We start from the raw sequence: 17,730 nt of genomic DNA, 5'->3' as shown, positions 1-17,730 counted from the left end.
TGAAGTGGGGTGTTGGTTCCCAAAGTCGGGCAGCAGCAGAACTCAAGGAGGGAATGGGGCCCAGAACCATCATCAGCTCCTGCTTGTGGGCTCCTCCTGTTATTGTCCCCTGAGACATTCCAAATGAAGCAAAGGGGGTTTATATCAAGCTACTGCAACTAATGTCTCCAGACGTCAGCTCTTATTCTAACTCTGAGGGTCATATCCCTGGTGGTTGGGGGCAGCTGGCACAGCAGGGCGTCGGGCAATGGAACATTCCACTCTCAATAGTAGCAGCCAGAAACCGGCCACACAGCTTTGAAACGTCTCCTAACACAGATGCAAGTCACTGAAAGGTTTTCCTGGCCCCTGGGAATCAAAAGCATTAACTTGTAGATAACTTTATCTTTAGCCTATAATTGCAGACAAAAAGTATTTATTTCAAAACTAATTCTTGTGGAGGTCAGACCTGTAGATTTACTTATGGTGCCATTTTAAGGCAGTGTAGCAAAGTGGTTGAGAATGGTCTTCAGGGTCAGAGTTGAATTTGAGTTGAATTTGAGAGCTCGCTTAATAACCAGGTAAATGTAAACATGTCAATTAACCTCACAAAGTCCCACTTTCTCCTAGGGGCGACATTAGCATTGCCCTCCCAGGGTTGATGAGACCTTGGGGGTCATGTGTGATAATCCGCGTAAAGAGTTAGTCCTTATTGCTGTGGTTATAATGATGATGATGACGTCTTTGGGAAATGTATTTTCCACTCCTCATGGTTTGGTAGAAGGACTGGGATTTTTACTCCAATCCCAGAAATAAAAAGACCCGGAGGAAGACATCCACCTTCTCTCTGCCTCTCCTCTTCCTCCCTCCTAGAAGAGGAACGGCTTCTCTGCCTAGATGGGGAGATGAGGAGAAGAAACTGCGCATGCCCAGCTCCCTTGCCTCTCTGCAGAGGGAGTATTTTTTAATTTACTCTTTATTATGCTGAAAGCTTGTCCAGGTAGATTCTGCCCTGTCGGGCGTTGGGGGAAGCCGTACACTTTTGGGGGTAAGTTTTTCTTTATGGAAGGGGATATTCAGGAAGCCTAATGGGCTCACATTCTCCCATCCAGCCCTTATCAGCTATAAAACTACGAGTTTGACCTTTATCTATCTGTATTTTTTCAATTAATTTCACACAGAAAGCAGTGGTGTCACTTCTCATCTCCCTAAAACCCCCAAATTATCATTATTATTGTTCAGTCAGATGTGCAAACTGGCCTAGATGTTTGTGAAGGTAAAAATGAAGATGAAAACATCCGTTAATTTGGAACAAGCTCCACCTTTCTCTGCTTCTCAAGAGGCCTCTTGCAACTTTGCAGGGCGATTCAGGCCAGACTTTGGGATTAAATTATCCATGAGAGGCTTTTCTCTGGTTCGTCGGGAGTGTATGGAGCAGGTCTGACTCCTGAAGGCAGATGGTGTTACTGCAAGCCCGGGGGACTTTCTGCACATCCCTTCCTCCCAGGGCTGTGGGTTGCCTGGCTCTGCTTCCTCAGGGGTCTCTGCTGGGCACGTGGCCAAGACGGATTTTAGGACTTTATTGTTAAATCTTCCAGCTCCTCGTTCTCAGCTAAGGGTCCTTTGCATATTGCATCATCTTATCAATGTGAGCAAACTGTCATTTTTCTCCTGCTTTGTGGAGAAAACTTTTTTTAAAATTAGCCATTTAAGTTTGTCATAATTATAATCACAGCGTTACCAAAAAGCCACGCCTCACAGGGGCAGAGATTGCTCCGTAGTTTTTGCTGATGATTTTAAAATATACCCCCCCCCTTTTTTTAAAGTAAAACAGGAAAGGAAAATAAAAGCTGTGAAGTTAATTACTAAGAATTTAAGGTTAATGTTGGATGGTTTCATTAATGCCTTTGCAAAAACCACTTGAAAATTTATTTTCACCTGTTAAAGATCCACTAAATTCAGAAGGACTTTGAGGAAAATATGAGATAAAATATGTGAAGTACTTAGTGTGAAGCACCCATAGCAAGTTCTCAATAAATAGTAACTAATATAATAATAACAATAATAATCCTGTCAATAGGATGATCATCTACAAACGCTCCGAGAAAGGCGGGCCCTAAGGGCTGTAGGAAAACTCAGTGAACAAGCCCGTCCTGAGGGAGCCTGTGTTCTCTCAGGCATGTAGTTCGCATCCATAAACACCTGAGTAGCATGGATCCTAGTTTAAGCCTAATTAGCGTTTCCCCGACTGGTGTTCCGGGGAACAGTATTTTAGGAGGTGAGAATAGATGGCTTGAAGGAAAAAAATCAAAGAGTTCTACAGCCAAATGAATTTGTGAAAATCTGTATCCTAACTGCTCGCTCTCCCTAGAGATTCACAATGTGGGCTCGGTTTTAATGCCTTCCAGAGTCCTACGAGGGAGAAAGCTGATTCCCTTTGTTTAACTCCATTTCCCAAACCAGCAGAGACCCTCCCTTCGCCACATGGTTACCAGAGGGATTGTTTCAAAAGACGAATATGTTACCCCCTCCCTGCTCAGAGCCTTCAGTGACCCCCCCACTGCTCTCAGGATAAAGGGAAATCTCTTCACCGTGGCCCTCAGGGCATGGCCTCCAGTTTCCTAGCTTCCACCTCCCTCCGCATTGGCCTTTGCTCTGGGCGCTATTAGCCGCTGGCCACCTTTCACGTCTTGGCCATGCCATGGTCCTTCCTGCCACAGGGCTTTTAGACACCTCTTACCTGGGTGTGGAGAATTTCCCTGTCCCCTTTCTACATTCGGCTACTCCCCGTCCTCACCGTCATTCTGCTCTGGTGTCACCTTCTTAGGCTGCCGGTCTCAATCGTGCTGGTCCCTCACAGCACTCATGGTGTGTGTGTTCACTGAGGGATTATTTCCTTACTGTCCCTACCCCCCAGTACTGTAAGATCCATGAGGGGACCCCAAATTCTAACTACTATTTGGGAGTAATATGGCCTGCCTAGAGGGCCTACATCTCAGGTGGGGTGGACCAGTGAAGTACCATTTCTGTTGGTTTTGTTTTGTTTACTGTTATTAAGAGTCTTATGATTTTAAGGTATTTCATCATGGGAAACATTGGAGTACAGAGTGGAGTGTCATAAGTGTCCTATGAGTGCTGCATAAAAAAGCAGGGCTCTGGCTGCAGAAAGGAAAGAGAGATATCTTAAGGTATTCATGATAACCCACATTTATCAGGTACTCTCTGTGGGCCAGGCCCTGTTCTGAACACTTCTCAGTATTTCCTCAGTTAATCCTCAGAGCAGCTCTATGAGCTTTTTCAAATGAGGAAACCAAGACAGAGGTAAGACGTCCAATAGCACGCTTCTTATAAATGGAAGAGCTGCGATCTGAACCCAGGCAGCTTGATTCCAGAGCCCGCCATGGGGACAGTAGGAGTGGCTTCCCAGAAGAGGTGGCCTTTAAGCTGCACCTTGAAAATGAGATAGGATTTGGATATTGGGAGACTGGTGGTAGTTGGGAGAGGAGACTATTAAAGGTGAAGACAAAGGCCAAACATTGGGGAGAGATAAGGCCTAGGTTCCTGAGTTTGGCTGGCGTGGTGGGGAAGGAAGAGGAGTAGAGAAAAATGGTGTCTGGATGGCGGGCAGGGGCCAGAGCCTTGAATGCTGTGTTCTTGAATGCTGCGTTAAGAAGCACCAAGTCTGTTTGATAAGCAGCGATGAGTTAGCAAAGCTTTCCATTCAGGGCTGCACAAAATCCGAGTTCAGCTTTAGGAAGGTCAGTCTGTCAGAAGGGTACAGGATCAGTGTGACCATATATCCAGGATAGACCTGGATTATATCTGTTGTCCTGATGTAATTATGAATAGTGCCCCCTTTCACTCTTAAAAGTGTCCAGGTTTGGATGATAAATTAAATGGTTACCCCATACGGGCAGGGTTGGTGATGGGAGAAGACTAAGGTTGGGAAGGGAGGTTGTTGCAATATCCCGGGGAGAGTTGGGAGTTCTTGGACAAAGGGAAGCCTTGTAGAAGGAGAGAGAGGAGATGGATTCAAGAGCTACGGAAGTGATGGGGTGACACTATTTCACAGATATGTGGATATTTAGGGGCAAGAGAGACTGAGGAATCACAGGTGGTTTGGAGTTTCTGTGGGACTGACCAGGTGGACAGTAATGACCACATTCTAAGTCAGGAGCATGGGGACAGGACTGGATTTGGGATGGATGGGTGGAGAACGGCTCTGGGCTCTGCATGTCATTTGCTCACCCGGAAACTGTGTTGACCAAAGCGCCGAGCTAGTGAAGCTGGGCTGTGGGATGGAAGTCTCAGGACTGAACGCGTGGGGTCAGGTGTCCTTTTCATAGGGATGTTAAAACCAGGAGGGTGGTTGACACACAGGCCAACCTTGTTTATTTGCTTGTGTGTGTGTTTGTTTACTCCTACTGCTTAGAAAAATGGGCTAGGGTGGCTTAAAACAATAAACAGCAAAACCTAAACCATTCAAACTAGAGAGAAGAGATAAATAATAAAGGGAACGGGAAAAAAAGAGGGTTTGCTGAGGTTGCTGAAAGTGTGGTAGAAAAAAATAGGGCCGAGAACAGAACATGGGGAAGCTCTTAAAGCGGAGGTCTGGGTGGGGCGTAGGGTGGGGAAGAAGCTAAACTTCTCGCACGCTCCTGTTTCCTCCTGTCTCACTGCCTTTTCTTCTCCCTGGCTCTGGAACTGTCCCCGTTTCTCTCTTACATTCCCCAAACTCTCTCTGGAACCCCCGCTCCCAGGTTAGCTTGCTGAAGGCCCACTTGCCTCCTTAGCATTTGGACGTTCCTCTCTGATCCTTGATTGACCTCAGTGCAAAAGGAGAGCCCTTGAGAGTGGGGACAATGACTCTCTGATGGGAAACAGGGCTCGAGACACCTGGAGCAGCACTTGAAGGACATTGTTTTCATCTTTGAACTCTTATTTTGTGTCTGGCTTACAGCACTGGTCTCTTCTTTAATGACTGGCAGTCACATCTGATACTTCATCAAGAAGCCATGTCACTAAACTGCAGGACGATTTTCTTAGAGTTGCCAGTGGGTGACTGTGAATTTGAAGACTTTTCTTGCTCTTCTCTCGCCTTTCTCCTCCCTGTTTCCTGCCCCCCCCCCCTCCCCGTACGTAATCCTGTGGAGGAAACATGCTTTGAGGAATTAGACCTTACCCATCTGCACACTTTCGCTTCCTCCAGTTTTCAGAGTCTCCCCAAAGAAGACATTTGTAGCCTCCTGAGAAGGTCATAATCATCATGATCATATGGTTAAGGTTTTCAGACTGAATATCTTCAGACTCTGATCCTCGCTGGTGCTTCCAGCACCACAGTGACCTTTGCAAGACTGATGTTGCAAGTTCTTCTCGAGTCTCCCTGGGGTTTTTGGCTTTGCAAAGGCAGTTAGATCCAGCCAAGAATTGCCAACACAGATGGGAATGGAGCGCCAGCCCAAGCATCAAGAGTTGGAGACTAGAGTTCTGGATTTCTAGCCAAAGACCCCGGGGCTCAGAATCACCCAAGAGTGGTACAGATTCCATTGAAAAGAGCCCTCAGGGGGAATATGCCACTCAAGCCAAAGGTCAAAGCTAGTTTTGATGCAAAACGCCACTCTTCCAGGAATTGTTTGTCTTCTTGACTTTATTAAAATCCCTGTGTATTAAAGGTTATTTTTTTCCTGCCCTATATATTCCCTTCCCAAATTTTTATTTCGTTAGTAGGAAAACAATGTTTCTAACCTAGCTTCAAACCATGTTGACAAAACCAGAAGACAGCAGAGCCTTCTGAAGCTCCAACTGGTTGTAAAATCTCTTCCAAGGTCAAAAGATCGCTGTTCATTTAACAAGGGAGTCCACGGGTCAGTATCCTCCAGCTCAACGGTCAAGAAAAGACAAAGGGAAGACCTGAACTTTCTTCTACCACCAGAGTTCAAATGATAGTGGGGCAAACACAGATGCTAGTCTGAGCCAAGTTAAGTTGATTTGGGAGATTCAGGAGGCAGGAACTCGTGATTTCCACATCTTTCCCGAACTCGCTCTCATCCATCAGCTGCTGTCAACCACAGGCTGGCTGGGAGTTAATTTCAGCCTTGCTGTTACTTTCTAAAAGCTATCAATTCTTCTGACACTTAATAATTGCATGACTGTGTGACATCCAGGGTCAAGGCTCATCAATATCCTAAAATATACCACTAGGGGGTCATTAATAATAATGAAAATAATAATGGAAAAGTGCTAAAATATTCACTTGCCTTTAGTCTGGTTTCTTTTAGACTCTTTTAATACCTTTCATAATTTAAGAGTCATTAATTTATGTTAATCCCAACATAAATTGGGAGCCAATTTACTGCATTTGCAAGAGACCTCAAGTTGAAGTCCAGGGATTGGCTTCTAATGTTGGTGAGACCTTAGATAAATTAATTCACCTCCATGTACCTCAGTTTCCTCATCAATATAAGGACACATATTTCCTCCCATACCTATCGCACAAGGTATTGAAGATAAAAAGGACTTTGGCAAGCATAAAGTCCACGTGTAAGTGCATTGGATTATTGTTGTCGTTGCTTGTCTTATTTGGAGAATTTTTTTTAATATTAAAAATGCATTCCAGTATCCAACACAAGCAGAGTCAGGTTCTCATGGCAGGCGAGGGAGCACACAGAAAATACAGGTCTCTCAGCCTTGAGGGTGGGGCCCAAAGGGGGAGATGATAGGTGTGTGGGAGGGGCCTCTGCTGATGGCAGATGATTGACAGAAAAGCACCTGCAGAGGCCCCCTTTTAGATGGAAGGTTAACTGCCATCTATCTAAGGCTCTCCTTTGACATTTCTTTCTGTGATGCTATTTAATACATGTTAACAATCATGTCAACATAGTTGGGTAAAATTTTTTGAAAAGGCATCAGTTTGGAGAATGGGCTCAAATCGAGCAGGCTTTTTGCTCCAAACCAACCGTTCCCTCCAGTTTTGTCACTGCAGTCACATCCCTGCCCCTGGATCATATGTAAACAGAAGCTCTGCCTGAGAGGGAACGGCTGTGATCAGACAGTGTCCTTCCCCCAACTAGGAGGGCCCATGACACAAAGTCACATGTAACCATGGATGGCAAAATTTACCAATCTAGGAGTGTCTGGCAAACAGATGGTTACGAGGTTCGAGTCTGCTTTGCGGGGAGAGAAAATACAGAACCAGGGATGGAAGGTGGATAGTAGAGGACTGGAGATAGAGCTTTAATAGGAAAAATGAGGTGGAAAGAAATAAACACATGGCTTAGATGTGCACTTGGGGTCACCCTCTGTGAGAAGGAGGGACTAGAAAGCAGGGAGAGAGGGAGGCAATGATCTGAGAGGTTCACGGGCAGGGTGGGATGGAAAATTGTGCTTTTAAAGAATTGTTATTATCCCTCGGTTGATATTTTTGGCCAGCTTTGATGGGTAGTTGTAGAGCAGTGGAGTCTTCAGAATTGCACATTTGATCATTGAAATCACAAGCAAACAGCAGCATTCAAGGCCCACAAACCCAGGTGCTCTGCGGGCGCCTGCGGCAGTCAGTTAGCATCTTTGCAAGTGCCTGATTCAACAGAAACTAAAGAGGTTTTGAACATGCCTATATTGTTCCAACAATTTATTTATCTCCTAGCGAGAGTTGAGACAGAGCTTGTCGTTTGTTATAACAATTGGATGTGAAGCCTTTTCCCATATGCCCTTCTCATGTTCTTTAATGAAAAACAAATGAACAAGCATTTGTTTTTTGCAACTGTAAAGGTCACAACTTTAAAAAATTATTAAAATCTCTTAATTTATGTAAGGACATAATGAATGCAAATTTAGATGGAAGGGGAGGGAATCAAATGCTACGTTATATGGCTATTATGCTTCTATTAGTAAAAATATAGTGATTACCGGTGTTCTGTGAGTTATCAAATATATTTATCTCCTAGATCGTTCTCAAGAAAGTTCATGAGTTTTTTTCTTGATTTTTCACTTCTCACAAAGCTAGATGATCAAAAGCATGATGTGCTCATTTCCGGGTCTCCATGAGATATGTTTGTTTACTCACTTCGTTCTCATGTGTGCTATGAATAAAATGTATATAAAGTATAAAACTTGGTCAACATAACAAGAAAACCCTTATGAATTTTCCGCATTGGAAGAGAACACTGACATTATGAGCCAAACTAGAATTCTTTGCAGATCCTTAAGCAATGTGGCTGCTACTGGGAGATGCGAGGAGTATGTATTACTATTTAAAGAGCACGTTGCTGTTGGCCAAGACCTCCACTAGCCACATTTTACACTTGCCTTGAGTACTCACAACAAAGCAAGGTGAGTATTACTCCCCTCTGCCCCTCATTTTACAGATGGGGAAACTGAGCGCCAGAGAGAGTCTAAAGTCATTGTCACAAGGGCACACAGTTAGCAAGTGGCCAATGTGAATTTAAACCAGGTCTGAATCCAAACCCCTTGCTCTATTCTCCACATGCCTTTGCCTCTCAGTAGAGGGGATGATGGGAATACTGGTTCTCTTAACAATTGCCTTAATTCGATAGGTTATAGCCACAGGCCCGTATGTTTTGTGTGATAGAGTTCTTGAGCCAGTTATTATCGAAAGAAAAGAAACCAATTTTTGGAAGAAAAATATGAAATCCTAAAATAATCTTGGAGATATTTGTCTTGCAAGTTGAATAAGTGTACCACATTGTGAGGTCTAACCTGTGTAATTCCCAGGCTTGCAGAAGATTCAGGTGGTAGACATGATTCTCTCAACTTCTCTCCAAGCTTTGTAATGTTATAAGTATCATTAGAACAACAACATCAACACAGGAATCCATTCTGCTTTTATATCGTACTTCCTGTTTTACAAAACACTTTTCCATCAATCGTCTCACTTCAGCCTCGCAGAAGCACACGGAACCAAAGATCTAATAAAGACGAGCTTTAGCGACTCTCTATTTTCCAGGTGCAGAGGGTTTCCGTGACTTGCTCCAACAGGAGGTGGTGGAGGCCGGACCGTCCATCTCTGTCTTGGGAGGGCAGATCCAGTGCCTTCTCAGCACTACCCTGCCTCCCACCACAGCCCTGCAGCTTCCCAGGGCAACGATGCCCTTGGGTTTGGCCATAGTGTAAGATGATTTTTCAAAGCTGGCAGGAGAAGCATCTACTTCTCCCCATCATCATCTTCTGGGAAGGATGCACGGTGCTGGCCACAGGAGAATGGCTTGCTCCCAGGATGGGAATTTTGCTCCTATGTTTTGAACAGTTAACTTTGGAGTTGGTAACTAAGAGAAATCAATTAATGGTGTAAGTATCCTGTTCTTATTACAGGTATATAAAATGTTATCTATTCAGAACAAATGAGAACATTACTTTTTCCAAATAATCTTAAAGAAGTCATTTAATTTCTTTCCAACTCTCTTGTCTTGGCTCACTTCTGCCACATTAAGTCGGCTCTGGGGGAACATCAAACATTTTATACCCTTTTTCAAAAAGACTTTAAGGATGAAGGTGTCTTTGGACACTTTCCTCAATTCTAGTCCCCAATATTTGTGGTAGATATTCTGCCCTTATTTTTCTAAAACCTTTGCTATGAGTCTTTTAACTTTTTTTTTTTTTGAGGGATATTAGCCTTGAGCTAACGTCCCCTGCCAATCCTCCTCTTTTTGCTGAGGAAGACTGGCCCTGAGCTAACATCTGTGCCCATCTTCCTCTACTTTATATGTGGGATGCTGCCACAGCATGGCTTGATAAGCAATATGTAGGTCTGTGCCCAGGATCTGAACCAGTGAACCCTGGGCCACTGAAGCAGAGTGCGCAAACTTAACCACTATGCCACCATGCTGGCCCTGATATGAGTCTTTTAAAATGTCACTGGCCAGTTCTTATGCATTGTTTCAAGTAATGTCATTTAGAAATTCTCTGTTGAAACATTTAGTCTTGTGGCTTGTTCCCTGTTAAACATTTGCAAACTACAACTACCGCAGGTGGTAGAAAGCATAATTTTCTGGACTTGTCTAAAGTATATCTGGATTTTAAATGCAAAAAGGAAATGAACATTTTCAAAAAAAGTACAACTGTGTGTGTGTGTGTGTGTATGTTCAGCTCTCTAAACTGAGAAGATTTAGCAAGATCAAAGTTGTTGACTTTGCTCTCTCACCTTTCATTTGGTTTTCGTTTGGAAACACCATGTATACTATTTAGCAATCAAAATTTATATGGTTTAACTTCTGCTATTTTAATTCTTGTGTTCCATAATTGCTTCGAAGACCTCTGATCCTCAGATCTCTTCCCTGTGAACTTTTCTTTGGTGATTTTCTTCCTACAACTTAAACATGTGGCAATATCGTTCAAACGAATTATATTTCTTTTTCAAGCAACAAATCAATGGGGTCGTCCGCCCCCATCCCCATCTGAAGACCTCAGATGCTTTTCCCGCTCCTCTGCATCTCTCGCTGCCCTCAGCCAGTCAGTAATCAAATCTTGCACAGTCTAATTCCCAATTCCTCTCCTTTCCTTCCTCACTGCCAACATCCTAGCTCAGGCCTCACCTCCTCTCGCCTGTACTATTTCCATCAGTTTCCGTCAGCTTCCTCTCTGAACTGCAGACGTCTGGTATCATCTCATTTTCAATCATCTGCTACACTCCATCAGATTACTTACCCTTAGACATAAAACAACAACAGCCGAAACAGACAACCCACCCCACGTTTGGTTATCATCTGACTCAAATGCCTCCATTACCTATATAGACTGTCAAAGATAAGCTGGATGCTGGTTAAAGTGGGAAGGACAGATTTTAATCAGTATTACAGTCATGCGCTGCATAACGATGTGCCAGTCAACCACAGACTGCGTATATGACTGTGGTTCCGTAAGATTAGTACCATGTAGCCTAGGTGTGTAGTAGGCTCTACCATCTAGGTTTGTGTAAGTACACTCTATGATGTTCGCACAACGACGAAACTGCCTAACGACGCATTTCTTAGAACATATCCCCGTTGCTAAGTGATGCACGACTGTATGCTGTTGCAGTAGGGAAAAGAGTCCAGTGCAAACGGAACTCAGTTTTGATTTGTACAGATGGGATCGGGCATTTTAAAGGGAGAATGAGGGAAGAGTAGGGGGACGAGCAGGGCCTCAGGAGAGTCAGGGAAGTGAAAAATTACAGAAAGTGGGAAGGGGGGGTGGTTGAAATGAAGCTCATCTGGTTTTGCTAACTGGCACTTATGAAAGTTAGGTTCGCCTCCTCCCACAGAGGCTGGGAGACAGGGCCCCTATTTCCAGGTGTTGGCTGGAACAAATGACAAATTATTTTGGATTTCCTTAGGCTGGCACTTTAAGGGGGACAAGAGTCATCCTAGGCATGTGGCCTTGAGCTATTAGAAATTATGTTAGTGTTTGTTCAAGTCTTCAAAGGCCGAAGTTAAGACCTAGTCAAGAAGAAGAGCCTGGTTAGAGTTTGGTCAAGGAGAGACTCTTCGTGAAAACAAATTCAATATCTTGACCATGGTAGATAAGACCTTGTGTATTTAGACTTCCTTATATCTTGGTGTTGCCCACTTACTGCAGAGCCTTCATGCTCCAACCACATTGATTTTCCCCTTGAAATGCGTGCATTTTCTCAGATCTATACTTTTACATGTACTGATTCCTTTTCCTGAATATTCCTCCTTCTGTAGAGGAAAGTAAAACCACCCCGCTGTGAAGTTCTTCCAACTCTGGGGCCAGTCGTCCACTCTCCTCTGGGTTCTCAGAGCACTTTGCTCATAATTCTAGCATAGCACACTCTACCTTGTCCTGTTTTCTCTGTGTTTACTTGTATGTCTTTCCTGCCCATAAAACTGAGCATGAAGAGGAAGGGACCATGTTAATCCAGCTTTTTCTAAATGTTGGAATTTAGAATACCACCTTTGCAATTTCTGCCATATACAACTCCACTGGAAACCACAATGTTTCAATGAATGGCTGAAACTGAATATTGTGATTTGCAGGAAAAGGCGGTATCTACACCATGCATGCTGGCTACATTTCCAAATGGTATGATGCCTGAGCATCCTGCAATAGACAAAAAAGAAGCCAGCAGATGGAATAAGGAAGAGCTGAGAAGCAACATAGAGCAGACAAAAAAGGAAGACAGAGTGGGAGAGAGAACTCACATCATGGCGGAACCCTGGACCCAGTTGTGCCTGATAAACGACCTCTGAAGTCCAGATGTGCAGAAATTGCAATGTGTTCACCAAAACACATTTCTTCTTCCTCTGGTGCACACAGCAAGACTACAGTTCCCAGCCTCCTTTGTATTTGGGTGTGGCCTTGAGTTCTCACCAAATGTGGCTGGAGCACGTATAATGTATTTCCAGGCTTAGCCCATAAACACATCCCACGAGCGATCTTTCATTTCCTTTTCCTATCCCTTGGGTGGGAGGCTGAAGGCTTGGAGAAGGATCCTGCGGCCACCTGACTGCGATAATGCCACTGAACCGTGCCATGAGCAAAAAGTAAAGATTTGTTGTGTTAAGATACTGAGATTTGGGGGTTTAACTTTTTAAGCAACTAGTGATTAATACCTTAACTAGTCCATTTAGATGTTAACCTTTCATTGCTTAAACTAATTCAGGCTGCATTTCTGTTGCTTGCAGCCAGAGAGCCCTGCTTACAACATTTGGCCATTTGAATGTAATTAAAGTGAGGGAGTGGTGGTGTTGCAGTGGAAAAATACCGGGCTTAAAATCAGAATATCTAATTTTCCTGTCCTTGCCCGATTAATTTTATAATTCTCATTAAGTGCATTTTGGGTTTACATTTGTAAACTGATTTACTTTCTTGGGTTTGACTTTTACCATGGCTTTTTAGCTAATCTAAGCTTCACTTCCATTGCTTGATTCCTCCAGCCTCCACAGCAGCATGGGGACACTTATTGGTTATTTGAGCAATCAGGCCAGTGATTGTATGACACGGTCTTTCTATTTAGTGATTGCTTTCTTGCCAGGTACTTGGAAAAGTCCCAGAAATCATCTTTCGAACCTCTTCCCAGGCTAACTATTTTTAAAAATTGTTTTGGAAATTTTCACACGTGCACGAAAGTCAGGAGAATACCATACAAACTGCCATGTAGCCATTACCAACCTTCAAACCTTATCACCATAACATTTGCCTATTTTATCTCTTCTGTTCTCTGCCCTCCCCTTTTTTCATTGCTGGGGTATGTTAAAGCAAATTCCACGCATAATGTTATTTTGCCTGTAAATATTTCTGTGTGTGTGTGTATATATGTATGTATGTGTGTTATATATATGTTTATCTATGTAAATACATGTGTGTGATACACACACACACACACATATATATATTTATGTCCTAACAGATAAGGACTTTTTTTTACCCTAAGCACAATGCTGTTATCACATCTCACAAAATTGGCAATAATTCCTCAATAACATCTAATGCTCATTCCATTTAAAATTTCCCCAGTTATGTTAGTAATGTCGTTTTACAATTGGTTTGGTTTCAATCAGCATCCGAAAAGAAAAAATAGACACATTGCATTTGGTTGGTGTGTCTTTTGAGTTTTCTCTAATCTATAAGTGACTGTTAGCTGTAGCTGTTAAACCACTGCAAAACTTCGGGGCTCCAATAAACAATCTTTTATTTAGTGCAAGATTCTGTGGTTTGGCAATTTGGGCTGGGCTCAGGTGTGGTGAGGTACTGGGTCAGGGGAAGTCTGGCTGGGGAAGGAGGAGGAGCTCACCTGATGGTTCATCTTTGCTCTGTGCCGTCTCTCCTCCCCCAGGACGCTAGCTTGGGTTTGCTCACATAGAGCCTGGTTTCCCTAAGCAGCAAGTGGGAACTCCTGCAAGGCCCCTGGAAGTCTAGGCTTGCACTGCATATGCTACTTTGTCACAGTCCATTGGCCAAAGAAGTCACATGGTCAGCTCACATTCAAGGGGTGGAGAACTGAACCTTACTTTTTGATGGGAGAAGTTGCAAAGTCACGTTGCAAAGAACATGGCTACACAAGGAGGGGAATAATTGGTGGTCATTTTACAATCTACTTATGGTCACCTTCAATTTCGTCCCAGCAAATATATTTGAACTACCATAACCCTTAAAACCTGTCAAAGAGTACGTATTTCTTAAAGTTTGTATTTTAAGTGCAAACTAACTATTCTTAAGCTGGTAGAAACTGATCACTTACAAAGTTTAAAGAAACACTGGATCAGGGGCCCTGAGATCTTTTTGTTCCTGTATAAAATTTTATCCCAAGTTTCTGTCAAATAGTAAGTTCAATTCATGAATCCATTTACTTCAAATAAGCCTTTACAATGTCTGAAAAAATTCCTTAAGATATATAGCTAGAGTCCAAGAAAAGGTTTTGAATAATTTCAATTTCAGCAAATGAATAGCAGATTTTTTTTCTCTTTCCAGAGGATTACCAAACGCATGGGAACCATCAGGAAGGGAATTCTATTTCTCTAGTCCAAGATAATAATTCAATAGCAGACAAAGAAAGCTATTTATCAAAGCTATCTGTAGACCAAAAGCCTAATTTATGTGGTGGGAACATTTCTGCCAAATACTTTGTAATAAAGAAAAATGATCAACTGTTAAATACCTTACTGGGTCAGCTTAATTTGGTAGTAAAGGGAGGTGATAGGAAGGTTGATAAAACAGCTGTAAATCTTTACTGAATACACAGCTTTAATTGTCTGGCTCTAGACTTAACAGGCTTTACTTGTGATGTGTGGAGCCAATTCATGCCAGCTTGTGAGAGCCAGTTGTACTAGGCTCTTTCTAATTCCATGTTCAGTAAAGTCACGTTGGTTGCTTGAAATTGGCCAGAGTGGGAGTATTTACACCATGGCAATAGGCATATGCTATAAATCAGAGCTTTTTTTTTTGGATAGTCAATTATTAAACATCTATAGCATACCACTGACCTTTACTCACATAAAAAAGACAGGCACCACTTTCTAGAAGTATTTAAAAAAGGTTTCTTTTGTACTGGAGGACAGCCATAGTAGAGGAGAGGAGGGCTTCTTTTGGCATCCTTTTTATTTTTATTTTTTTGCTGAGGAAGCAGTTAACATCTGTGCCAGTCTTCCTCTATTTTTTAGTATGTGGGCTGCCAGCACAGCATGGCCGCTAATAGAGCAGTGTAGGTCTGTACCTGGGAACCGCATCTGGGCCGCCAAAGTGGAATGTGCTGAACTTAACCACTATGCTCCCAGGGGTGGCCTTTGGCATCTTTTCCATCAAGCTGTGTTTCCAGATTGCTGGTGGCCTAGTTGGATATGAGCAAAGAAAGAGCACCTTTGAGAAATGAAGAGAAGCAGAAGAGAAAAGAGCAGGAAGTGTGCTTGGTCCCTTGCTTACCCTATTGACTCGGACTTTCATCAGACTCAAGCTAGACCCGCTCTTAGCTTGTTTCTAAGTGTTTACACATCATCTGAGTCTGTCAGCAAGAAAGGCAGAAATTGAAGCAACTTTTTCTGTATTAGAGAATTCTGCCGTTCAGCCCTGCGAGAGCCCCTTACCTGCTGCGTCTCCCATCTCCAAGACAGAGACGGAACACCTGTTCTTCCCCACTGCGCGAGTAGTTGTGGTTGATGCCATGTTGTCTCTCCCTGTAGGGCAAGAAAGGGAATAGAATGAGATTACTGAAGAGTCATGGCTCTCTGTGGAGAAGGAAAAGGGTTGGAAGTCATCAGGTATGATCTTGCTGTTGAAAGTGTAATTCGTGGGCCAGCAGCATCAGCTTCGCCTGGGAGCTTGTCAGAAACGCAAGAATCTCAGGCCCCAGCCAGACCTACCACATTGGGCTCTGCATTTTAACAAGATCCCAGGTGAGTTTTACGCATTATAAATTTGAGAGTGATCTAAGTGACGGTTTTTCATGGGAGCAAGAAATACCCATATGTTTTCTTGTCGAGTGTGCATTTTAATCTTATTTCTAGCTCCTTTTTATTTCTTAGCCTTTTTTTCCCACTTTTAGGTTCCCATTTAAACCTCATACTTAGCAAACTGCTTGGCCTTTCCAGGAAAAACATTTACATAATTATCATAGTAGAAAAATGTATAGTGATTTACCTAAAATAGTAGCATACTTACCTTGGGAGGGTGAGGACGGTGAGCATTAACTCCTCCTCCCTAATAGCAGCAATAGATCAGGGAAAAAATGTAAAAATCAAGAAATAGCAGTATCAGCATATTATTAGGAAATGTGAAAGCAACGACCAGGATTAAAAAGAAATGCCTAAATGAGTTAAAGTTGTTGGCTCTGAGAAGAAGGACTATTTTTTAAAAATTACGTTTGGACTATATATATATATTTTTAATGTGTATATATTACTTTGATGTCATGAAATCCTGTATTTTATGCATTCCTGTAAACCATCTTAGATCTTTTCTGAGAACAAGGTGGAATATAAACCAGCAAACAAAACCAAAAACCTGCCCCAAGGGGAACAAGCAACCTATAGCGGTGGCTAAAATAGGAGATGCAGTGGTTTATGCAAGGAAAAGATGTCAAGTGTAGTAACTTAGAGAGGAAATGAGCTCTTCATACCAGTGATGACCTAAATTGGTGACCTTATGTTTGAAGGATGAGATGAGGAAATCTGGGGAGAAGAGGAGAGATAGAGAAGCCATATGAGGTTGTGGTAGGGTAATATTCACAAGAGAAGTCCACATTACCAGGAGAGGAACTTCTCTCAGAGAGCTCTCTCCAGTCATTTATCTGCCAGAGAGGAAAGACTGAAGTATGCTCTAACAGGCAGAAACTATGAAATATGGAAATGCAAACCACGAAACAGGAATAGACTTTAGAATCATTTAGGGCAGTGATTTTCAAACTTTATTTTATCTGTTCAAGTCTTTTTTTTTCTTTTCCCCAAATGAAATCTTACTCTGAACTCTGATGCATTAAAACAGAAGCACCAGAGCTGCTGGAGTGGAAATAGATGGCCAGCTGTGGCCAGCCTGGCCCCACGAACCTCCATCTTGCCTTCAAGATGCTCTGCGCTCTGAGGAACACAAGCAGAAAGTAAACCATGGGGTAGCTCACAAACATCCCTCATTTTACTAAGGCTCGGGGAGACTCACGTAGTCTGCTCACGGTCATGTATGAGGTCAAAGGCAAAGCCAAGTTTTGACCTCAGTTTTCTTGACTTGGACTCCAGTGCTCCTTCCAGTTTACGTCACTGCTGCATGACATGTTTGGAGCGGCAGTCAGCGCCAAAAGAGTGTAAACTCTTCACAGGCTGGGGCCGGGTTTAACTTCTTCACTGCTGTAGATTTCTTGACGTGCAGCAGGCCCTCAAGAAATGCTTGTTGAATAAATGAAATATACAATGTCATAAGTTGGCTTAACTCCTTGATGCTTTTAGGGAGTGAAATGGAGTTGAAAGATGTGAGGAGTAGAGTTAATTCATCTTGTAAGATTCTCTTCTCCAGGAAGAGGGGTTAGTCCCTTGAAGATAAATGATCGACTATTTTTATCTCCTAAGCCTTACATGATCCTTTCACTATCCCGCTCCGGTCTGCTACTCCTCAGCCAGAGAGTTTTCACTTGTTTGGGATTAAGATCTTTTTTGTCTTCTTGTCTTTGAAAGGCCTAGAATGCAGCCATTCTTTAGACCAGCTCCTTTATAAGCTTTTTCTATGGAGATTGACTTTGGCTACGGACATACATGAGCTGGATCTCTTCTCACAGACCCGTGAGTTGGGTTGAAGGCATCCCAGCAGTGGCATCTC

The sequence above is a fragment of the Equus caballus genome, chromosome 28 (assembly GCF_041296265.1).
Source record: "Equus caballus isolate H_3958 breed thoroughbred chromosome 28, TB-T2T, whole genome shotgun sequence".
NCBI lineage: Eukaryota > Metazoa > Chordata > Mammalia > Perissodactyla > Equidae > Equus > Equus caballus.
The sequence above is the reverse complement of the archived record's forward strand: the minus strand, read 5'-3'. Positions refer to the sequence as shown.